Source organism: Phyllostomus discolor, chromosome 10 (genome assembly GCF_004126475.2).
Source record: "Phyllostomus discolor isolate MPI-MPIP mPhyDis1 chromosome 10, mPhyDis1.pri.v3, whole genome shotgun sequence".
Classification (NCBI taxonomy): Eukaryota; Metazoa; Chordata; class Mammalia; order Chiroptera; family Phyllostomidae; genus Phyllostomus; species Phyllostomus discolor.
The window spans coordinates 85958540-85966932 of NC_040912.2; the positions used below are offsets into that span (position 1 = coordinate 85958540).

General features: G+C 58.8%; 1 long non-coding RNA gene across 1 annotated transcript; it reads left to right on the forward strand.

The window, feature by feature from the left end:
- Positions 1-585: 585 nt before the first annotated feature.
- LOC118497209 lies at positions 586-5233 on the forward strand. Its single transcript, XR_004899741.1, has 3 exons — positions 586-956; positions 2098-2102; positions 4308-5233. It is a non-coding gene; the product is annotated as an uncharacterized LOC118497209 (long non-coding RNA).
- The last annotated feature ends 3160 nt before the right edge of the window (positions 5234-8393 follow it).

Genomic DNA, 8393 nt, shown 5'->3' on the forward strand with positions numbered 1-8393 from the left:
TTAAAGATATAAGATGTCTTCTGAGCTCACGGGCCAAGACACAAAACGGGGTTGGGGCAGAACCGGGGCCCAGGACCCAGTTTTCAGTCCCCCACCCTGGACCTCCAGAGACCCCCCCCCGCCACCCCCGCACCCAACGCAACATACATGCAGTAGGGTGCCAAATAAAACAGAGGCTGTCCAGTTCAACTTGAATTTCAGATGTACAACAAAGAATGTTTTTAGTACACATATGCCCAAGTATTACACATACTTTCTAATAACCTCCAGTTTATTGGCAACCTCCAGTTTGTTCACCTGCTCGCTGCTTCACTAAGTGGTCCCAGGTAGGCTTGCATCACACCTGGGAAGCAGGTATTATTACCTGCACTGTACCACTGGGAGGAAAAACAAAGCTCGGAGCGGCACAGTAAATGACCCAGGGCCGTACGGCCATTTGGTGGCAGAGGCAGACTCAGCCTCTGTCCCCCGATGCCCATGACGACGCCGATGACGCTGTCCCTGCCTCACTGCACTCGCTCATCCCAGCTGGCAGGCAGAGTTCCAGCAAGGGGAAGGGACCTGCAGTCCCAGGGATGAAGGATGACAGAGCCCATCCCAGCCCCACAATTTAGAACTCTGACCGGCAGGAGCTGGGAGCCATGATCAGTTAAGTTCGACCCCTACACTGGGAAGAAACAGGCCTTGGCTTCTTCAAAGGCCCACGGCAAGACACAGATCCTGTGGCCTGGGCCTGGGCCTGGGTGTCAGAGCCCCAGGCATGTGGGGGTCACTAGCTTCAGAGCCTGCTTTTGTCCTACCCGTCCCTGATCCAGAGGGCTGGAGGATGCAGCACGGGCAGAGAGCCCGTCGGTGCGGGGTGGGGCGTCTCCCTGGGCGGGCGGGTGGGGGAGGGTCAGTCTCGACTCTGGAGAGAAGCAAGTCTGTTCCTCCTGTTGGCCTGAGGCCAGGCCTGGGTGCCCTGATCAAACAGTGCAGTTCAATTAGCTGCCTTCCCCACCCACCCAGGGGTCAGTGGGTTCAGGCTGGGGTGGGGAGGGGAGAAGGCGCTAGAGCCCAAACCTTGAACTAGGACCTTTGTGCCCATTAAGCCATTGTTTGTCTGCCTGCCGACCCACCCACCTTCTCTGTCCTGCTGGTCTCCAGCCAGAGACCCCAGCGCGGTGCCGGGCGGGGGAGAGGACATGGCCGTGAGGTGTGTGCGTGTGGAGGAGGAAGGCGACAGGAGGAAGCAGTCATTTTAGACTTTCCCAGGAGCTCCTCCTGGTGCTCCTTTGGGCGGGTCACCAGGTCAAGCGGGAAATTGAGAGCAGACTGAAAACGGGCATGGAGGGCTGGGGACAAAGGTACCAGCTTCTGCCCACAGCGTCCTCTCCCCTCTTGGACCCAACATCATGTGCTTGGACAGAGGGAGATGCTGGGCCACAGTGTGGGCGACACTACCTACGTGGGTCCTCTCACACCTTAAAGCCACATTGCTGGCTCCGAGGGGACGGTGGGGGCTGTCCTGGAGCTCCTCCTCTCTTGAGGAGCGTGGCAGGGCTCCCCGGCCCCACTCCAAGGCCGGGGCAGCACCTCCCAACAGGGGAGGCCCCCGGTGGTTCTGCAACCCACAGCTCCAGACTCGAGCGTCCAAATGCAGGGGCTGTAGGTGCCTGGGATAAGGGGGGAGGGAGACTGGGGCTCAGGGGAGGGTGAGTGTTGCCAGCACACCCTCTCCAGGTTCCCTTGCCCAGACTCCACATTTAAGAAGACTCTGATGACTCTGGGCAAGCCGTTGTCCCTCTCGATGGCCCTATCTATGAGGATGAGCCCGTGACTGTGGGTGGCTGTTGTCCAGTACACCCCTGGCCTTGTGGTGGTCTGTCTTCGGCCTTGGGGGAACGAAGAGCTGGGGGCCCAAGGGGGAGGAAGGGCTGGAGGGTTCATGTTGATAGGCTCTCGAACAGGTTCTTACTGCCTGGGGCTGAGCTTGAACTCTAAGCAAAAGTTAGGTGCTCAGGAATCAGCGGAGGGGCGGGGTGGGGGGTGGGTCAACCAGAGTGCGACTGGCCTTCCCTGAGGCCCACACCCGCAGGGGCTGAGGGGATCAGGGAGATGCCGTGTGCTTGCATGTGTCAGTATGCGTGGGACCCGGCCACTGGCAGACGGGGAACCTGTGTGGTTCTGAGTCCTACATTTGGGGTGCTGTTTCTCACAACCTGGGCACCGCTGATCCCTTGAAACGAAGCGCTGGAGCGTGGGGCTGCCTGGGCATGGCAGGGTGTTTGGCTGCCCTTCGCTGGGTCACAGGAGCAGCCCCTGGCCCAGGTGCGACAATCATAGACTATGCCCGATGTCCTCTGGGGGCAAAATCACCCTCCACTGAGAACCGCTGATTTAGGGCAAAAAGTATAAACATATTTTTTCTGGTTTTGTCCACCTCTGTCTCTCTGAACTGTGTTTGCTCCCTTGATCCAGGGCTTTGTGCCAGCACGTGTGCAGTTGGTGTGCATGTGTGTGAGTCGTGTGTGCATGTGTGTGGTTGGTATGCATTATTTGGGGGTGCGTGTGAGATGTGTGTATATGGGGTGTGTGGTGTGTGGTGTTTGCTGTGTGGTTGAGGTGTGTGTGTGTGGTGTGTGTGTGTGGTGTGTGTGTAGGGTATGTGGTGTGTGACGGATGGTGTGTGGGGTGTGTGGGGTGCTTGGGGGGGGTGTGGTGTGTGATGGATGGTGTGTGCAGTTGTGGTGTGTGACATGGGGTGTGTGTGTGTCCAGGGCTCTGAGTGGTCTCTCCGTGCAAAACTGGGCTTCCTTCTCTCCTCTCTCTCCTCTCTGCCTCTTCATTTCCCTGCCTGCCCAGCTTTCTGTGTCACCCCAGCCCTGCACCCTATGCCCTCTTGGAGGGTGTCCCTTAGCTCTGCTGTCACGAGCAGGGCAGGCCCGGCAGGCCACAGGGCTGTGATGACGGGGCTGGCTCGGGGCAGCGAGGTCACCGCCACCGCGCGCTCAGCCTGGAGTTTGTTCCGGTCACTGGGTTCACACACTGGGTGCCTGCTCAGGCACGGTGTCGGACCGACAGTGAGTGTGCGCACACACACAAGTGCATGCACACCCGTCGCCGCACTGCCCAGGGACTCTGGGAGGGAGGCGACTGCTCCCATGCCTGACTGTCGCCCCTGGATCTGTGGCCACCTAGATGGCAGTTGGTGCTCGAAACCCTCCACGGCCCCTCTGACCTCCAACATGCTGCGGCGCTGAAAGACTACAGGTCGCACGTGGCTCCTTGTGTACACACAGGCACTTCCTCGGCCAGGGTCCGGGAGACCGGAGTTGTTGCACAACCGTCTAGCTCTCCTCCCCCAAATGTGATCTTAGTCCCTTTTCTCATTCCAGGTGGCACTTGTAGCTCCATGCCTTTGCCCTCATTTCTTCCACGGTCATCCCTGAGCCCGCCTAGGTGCCCACCCCACGGCGACACTGCCGCAGCTTCAGGCACCCGCTGCTTTTTTGGTAAGACTGGAGAAAGCCAAGAGAAAGGTGGTTGAGGAGCTGAACTGGAAACAGGGCACAGGGAGAGGGCAGGACAAAGGGCACCCTGCAGCCCGTTCCCACCTTCTCAGTGCGTGTGTACACGTTATTTGACACACGTTCATGCATGGCCTATTTTGTGTGAAATGAATCGGTGGGTCGTAGCGACGTTTTAGAGCAGGGATGTGTGTGTGCACATGCGTCCGTGTTCTGGCATTGTCCTGAGAGTCTGAAGAATTTACAAGTCACAGACATTGGTCCTTCTGGACCCTTAACCCTTGCAGAATGAGCCCAAGGGCACAGATGGGCATGTGGGTATAAAAGGCAGGGGATGTAGAGTGTCAGGGAGCACCCTCCCCTCCTGCCCCACCTTCGCAGGGAAGATGATCAGATCCAGCAGAGGTCTCCCTGGGTTTGCAGCCCCTCTCTCACCCCCTCAATGATTTTGAGCACCTTGTTTCCAAAATCCCCCTTCAGGAAATGACAGGGAGGGGGCGGAGGGCAGGAGGGAGTGGCTCGCACTTGCACTCAGCCCTGACCCGACCCTAACCCTCTCTGGAGGTCTCTGCAGCCTGGAGCCATGGCCCACGGCCCATAGTCCCATGTGGCCCCTGGGGAGACAGAGCAGCGTGCAGGAGGATGTCAGAGCCCACGGCTGTGCTTCCCAAGCCTCGTTTCCTTCCTCCCACCCTTCTCTCTCTCCCTCCCTTGCAGGCCCCAAGGCCTTTTCCTTTCCCAAGCTGGCCCCCGCTGCTCTGCTGGCCCCCTGCCCCCGACCCTTTCAACCCCTCTTAGCTGACCCCAAACTCCTTTATGTCAGGCACTGAGGAAGCCACCCAGGAGTTAAGCCACTGCAATGTGCACAGACGCCAAAGAGCTTTCCAACCACGGGGAGAGAGCCGTGGCTTCCGGAAGAGGCAAGGCGGAGCGGCAACAGTGTGCCATGAGGATCGCCGTGTCCCAACCCCAGTTCAACCAGAAATCACTGTGTGACCTTGGCAAAGTCACTTGCCTTTTAGCGTCCCAGCCTGCAAAAATAAGGACCCCGAAGTTCTTCAGTTTCCCTGGTCCTTTCCACAGGCAGCCCCACCCCCACCCCAGCCTTCAACCTCCCCCTGCAGAGGCTGGAGCTCAGAAGCACCTCACAGCAGAAAGGGCTCTTGTCTGCCAGGTGAAATCTGTCTGTCGTTGTCTCTGAATCACAGGGGCAGATCTCCACCAAGCAGAGAGGAGAGAGAGAGAAGGAGGGCAGGCAGAACGGGTGGACACGAGGCTTCTGGTCACCCTCTAACCTAAAAGTAGTGGGGTCCTGGGACCCCAGTTGTCCAGGGTGAAGAGAGGGGAAGCTCTGGACAGCCAGAGAAAGGGCTGGGGAGCAGGTGTGTGGTCCTTCCCCGCTCCACTTGGGGCAGTGGGATGCTGGGCTCAGCCCACTAAGCCCAGAGCAAACAGGTAGGGCTGTGGCTCAGGAGACAGGATCTACTCACTATGCCAAATCAGATCATTGCTCTGAAAACCCCACCCAGAAGGGAAACCTTTCCCCAAAAGCATGGGTTCCCACTGGAAACCCAGCTTCTCCCAGCAGCGGGGGCAGCACTTGCACAGCAAGTGCCCCCATCTGCACTGCTCTTGTCTTCTCCCCACTCCAACCAAGTCCGTGGAAAGGCAACAGCGTGGTGATAAGAGAACTCTCACATTCTACGCCCTGCCACCTCTGTGATGAACACTGAGCAAATGGCAGACCTGATCTAAGAGCCAGGGCTCTTGCTGACTACAGGCAGGGTGCACTGTGTGTGTGTGGGTGTGGGGGGCAGGGGGAGCAGGCAGGGCGTGAGAGGTGGCGGGGGGCGGGGAGTGGTGTACACGGAGGAGCAGGACGGAGGAGGAGGCTGATGCTGCAGAGGCAGATCTGGGAGGCGGCCCTGGGCCCCCTCCCCACACAGCCAGGCTTGTGGCTTTGGCCCTGGACCGAGCAACCTCAGGAAGGGGGCCAGGGCTGCAAGGCAGAACAAGGCTGGGGCTCGAGGTGCTGGGCAGATACCTAAGCAGGGTGTGGTGGGAGCAGAGAGGAGGGTGGGGAGGCTAGGAGCCAGGGGGCCAGGAGGTGGTGCCCCAGCTGGGTACAAGGCAGGGACTAAAGCCAAACAGAACATTCTCCAGGTAGCTATTGGGCAATTCTGGGCCTACCTAGGCAAGAAGGGCTGGAGGTCCCTGGGCAGCCACTACAACAATAAGTACTAGGAGAGAAAGAAAGGACCAGGTGCTATTCCAGTACCTGTCCCACCTCCCCGGACACGATGACCTTGTGCACGGTATTTTCAGGTAGGTAGGAGTGTACCTGTCAAGTGTATTTCGGCACATCCAGGCTGGTCCCGGCAGGGCATTCCACGATAGCGCTCCCTGTGATCTTCTGATAGGGATCTGCTCGCTGGCCCTGAGGAACCAGTGCATCACCACATACTGTGTCCTGGGGCCAGGACTCGGGCCCCTGGCTCCCCTCCCTGACTCCGCCCCCTCCTCCTGGCCTGTCTGAAGTTCCCAACAACAAGACTGTCTTAGATGTGGCCCCAAGCTACAGGGAAGGCCAGGATTCCTTAGGCAGCCGTCAGCGCTCGGCCTAAAACGCTCGCGGGCAGAACGGAGTGCAGATGGAGGCTCCACAGCGCAGGCGCGCAGTCTGCGCGGAGGGTGCCAGTGCGGGATTCTGCGGCGGAGGTCGCGTGCCCATCCTCAAGGGTGGCTGATGAACGCCCTGAAACGTTTGCTCAGAGGTGTGCAAGTGCCCGGGAGCTAGCTAGCGTCGCACTGAGGTGTCCGTCTTTGAGTGCCGCCTTCCGCGTCGGTCCTTGCTAAAGGCTTGGTGTAGAGAGTAGCGCCCCACCTAGCTGAGTCAGGATTTGTCCAGCTGTCCTTACAGGCAGGGGAGGGAGAGGTGGTAGGGACAGTTCTCTCCAGGAGCCCAGGAGCCCCGGGTTGGTGTCCAGCCCGGCACCAATGGGATGTGCGACTTCAGTCACACAATCTCTCCAAGAATCAGCCTCCGTGCGTGTGGAAGAGCCACCCTGCCCTATTTACTCCGCGGGGTTGTTGTCGGGACTAAAGATAAGGGACAGGAAAAGACTTTATCCTTCGTGCAGAGTCTCACATGAGTGCGAGTCATCTGCTTTATCTTTGCTTGCGTGGGAGTGTCGGAAACTGAACCCATGCAGAAAAGTAACTTTCTGGTGGAGACCTTGGGGCTGTTTTGTCTCGAGGGCTCTGGATATAGTCACGGGAGGAGCCGCGGCTTTGAGGGCAGACCCATTTGGGCCCAAAGTCAGACTGTTCGCTGCTTGTGGAGAGGTCCTGGGCAAAGGAGCCTACCGCTCGGGGCCCCAGTATTCCTTCCACTGAACGAGCACAGCATTAGTCACTTGACCTTATGCCAGGCCCTCGCCCTCTCCGGGCCTCAGCTGCCCGTCTAGAAAAGCGGAACAGCCACAGCCACAGCTGGGGGTGAGAATCCAGGGAGCCAGGTGTGGGAGGCACCTGGCCCCACGGCAGGTGCACAGGGAGAGTCTCTGCTTTTATTTCCTGGATCTTCTCTTCTGCTGCTGTCTTGGAGCCTTGAAGCTCTTTCAGGGACCGGGGCATAAGTGCCCCCTGAGGACTGGAGCAGACCCAACCTCAGGCTGTTACCCCCTGTACAGCGTGGGCTTCTGCAGCATTCATTCCCCAGGCCTTGCCCCCTGCCCTGCCAAAGAGACCGTTGAACTCCGGCTCTCGTTTGCTGTGGAAGTGATCAGGGAAGAGGTGGGGTCTCTGGCGTTTCCCCACACGTCAGTCCCAGCCTGGCTTAGGAAGATGCCTGCCAGGAAGTGTCTGGTGTATAAACTTCAGCTCATCTCTTGGAACTCAGCTCAAATGTTCTCTCATCCTCACCCAGCCAGGGCTGGGTCTCCTCTGGACTGGTCTCCCCCAAGCTCCCTCGTCCCTGTGTCCATGCCCTTTGTGTACAGGATAGCGCTGCATTACCGCGGAAACTTTACGGGCCCGCCTCCCCGAATTGCAGATCCTCAGAGGCAGAGACGGAGGCGAAATCACAGTGCATCCTTCTTTCCCCTGTTGGAGTACCTGGCATGGAGGGTATGTTGAATTGTGTTCTGTGGAGCTTGATCTGTGCCAAGGACACTGCAAGCTACTTAGTGGGTGCATTTCCTTGCCTGGGCCTCAAAGGCAAAAGTGGGTCCATGTGCAAGCGAGGCCCAGGAGGTGACAGAGGGACAAGGGAAGCTGGCAGGGAAGCATGTATGTGTCCTGGGAGGTGGGAGGGTATTTGTCCATCCCCAGCCCACACACAGAGACAATGGCTTCTGTCCTTGAGAGATTAATTGGCCTGCAGGGGTGGGGAGCGAGCAGCAGCTGGGGTGGAGGGGAAGGTGTGGTGAGCGTGTGCAGAAAGCCACCTGGGGCTGGCTGCAGCCACTCTTCCCCACCCTCCTGTCCTGAGTCCTCTGCTGGCTGGCCTAGGACCCAATGGCAGGGGGTGATCACCAACCAGAGACCTAGAGGGTCTAGAACAGGGGCTGTGGGGCCTGCGAATGGTCACCTCTTTGCCCAAGAGCTTTACGCATGGAGGAAGAGAGAAGATGAAGAGGCAGAGACCTGTGCCAGGGATAAGGAGGGACAATTGGCAGGTACCCCCTTCAGATCTGGTTTAGGTAGGGAAAGGAGAGGCCGGGTCCCATGCAGAGCAGGAGAGCGTGTCAAAGGACAGGGTCGAAGGTGACCTTCAGCTAGCCACAGGCTTTGATGTATCTGTCTCTTTCCCTTACCTCTTATCTCTGAATCAGAAGGCAGGGCCTAGAGAGGGATGAGGAAACGCAGAGAAGGCCAGAGCGT